This window comes from Stegastes partitus, unplaced genomic scaffold, assembly GCF_000690725.1.
Source record: "Stegastes partitus isolate 25-593 unplaced genomic scaffold, Stegastes_partitus-1.0.2 Scaffold970, whole genome shotgun sequence".
In the NCBI taxonomy this organism is placed as follows: Eukaryota; Metazoa; Chordata; class Actinopteri; family Pomacentridae; genus Stegastes; species Stegastes partitus.
In genome coordinates, this window is record NW_007578701.1 from 262,048 (window position 1) to 263,995 (window position 1,948).

Here is a 1,948-nt window from a genome sequence, read left to right on the forward strand (position 1 = left end):
TACATAACAGAATATCGCAGAAAGCAATGATACATGTACGTGCACACTCTGTCGTCTATGCTTTTTGTGAAAGGAGTGAACCAACGCCCCACAAATCCCTCTTGTGGCAAAAGATATATTGCATCCGTATTGATCAGGACAAGAGAATAAATTTGAAACGTGAAGGAAAAGAAAGCAGCACCATGCACACTGTCATATGCTATAAAACCTGTATGTGCTGCCGTCGGTAGGCAGCCAGTTCCCGTAGTGTAGTGGTTATCACGTTCGCCTAACACGCGAAAGGTCCTCGGTTCGAAACCGGGCGGGAACAGCGATGTTTCTTTTCGATTTTTCACTTCAGTTGTTTATTTTTCTTCAGGTGAAGTCCACAAATTCTAGGACAGAACCCACGTCCTCGCCTGAACCCGTAGCTTTGTAAAGGCGGTGACACGCCCCCTTTCGCACATTATGACAGTGTTTAGAAGCTGCACCTCATTCTGGATGGGGATAAAAATTCAAATTAATGTACAACAACGTAAAAAATACCACGGAAAATTATAACCCTTGTTTACACCTAAAGTAGGCCTGTGTTGTCTGTGCTGCAGTCAATGAGCAAACTCCACAGAAACCACCGGGGCGTACTTCTGCAAACTCTCCACACGGTGGCAGTATACAGCAAACTTCCACTGTGGGAATCTCTTTTTACAAATAATTTTATAAATCGGAAAGTACTATGTATAGCCACAAAAACATCAGAATTTGTTTTTACTTATTTCAATTTATTAATGTTATATAAATCTGACTATAATAAAAATAGAATAAAACTAGAACATTTGTTGTGGGCGGAAAAAAAATCATTCTGAGAAAAAAAAATATTCAGAGATATGTATTATAATTGAAATTCACGCAACCAGACAAAGTGTGATAAACATCCAAATGTGTATTTTGGATGTTTTGTTTCCATTAGTTCGAAAGAAGACATGAAATCAAAACACATCCTAGCATTGACAAATCCATGAAAAAAACAATGTATTTACCAATAGTGGCTCACCGTATTTCCTATTCCTCTTTTCATTTTACCGATAGCATAAATACTAAGTCAGAAGATCTCACCTGTAAGTTTAATGCATATGGCCCTAAACATGCTTAGAACCCAGAGAGTGAAATTTTCAATGTCATATTATCCAAATTTATGCAATCTTTCATTCATGATTCATCATCAAGACGTGTGCTCAGAGTCTGCACTGATGAGTTGGCAGATGTGCTGACTGACATTTTCAACATCTCCCTCAGTCAGGCCATTGTCCCCAGATGCTTCAAAACATCCACCATAGTTCCAGTGGCAAAGAAATCAGTTGTAGCCTGTCTGAATGACTATCGCCCCATCGCACTAACACCGATTGTGATGAAGTGTTTTGAACGGCTCCTCAAACCACACATCACAGCCAGCCTTCCTGCATCACTTGACCACCTTCAGTTCGCTTACCGTCCCAACCGCTCCACAGAGGATGCAATATCCACCACCGTGCACTCAGTCATCACCCACCTGGAAAATAAAGACACCTACGCTAGAATCCTGTCCATTGATTTCAGCTCAGCATTTTAATACTGCCATCGCCAGGAGACTAATAGAGAAACTCTTCCTGCTCGGCCTAGATACCGCCACATGTCTCTGGGTCCTGGACTTTCTGACTGAAAGACCCCAGTCTGTTCGAGTCGGAAAGAACATCTCCAACTCCATCACGCTGAGCACTGGATCTCCTCAAGGCTGTGTACTCAGTCCACTGTTGTTCACACTGCTAACACATGACTGTGCAGCCACACATGAGGGGATCCAGATCATCATGTTTGCTGATGATACCACAGTGATGGGACTTATTCACAACAACAAAGAATCAATGTACAGAGATGAAGTGAAACACCCAGAGGGCTGGTGCAGTAAGAACAACCTGCTGCTCAACGTGGACAA

General features: G+C 42.0%; 1 non-coding gene across 1 annotated transcript; it reads left to right on the top strand.

The window, feature by feature from the left end:
* Positions 1-237: 237 nt before the first annotated feature.
* On the top strand, positions 238-310 carry trnav-aac (transfer RNA valine (anticodon AAC)). The gene has a single exon. It is a non-coding gene; the product is annotated as a tRNA-Val (tRNA).
* Positions 311-1,948: the final 1,638 nt, after the last annotated feature.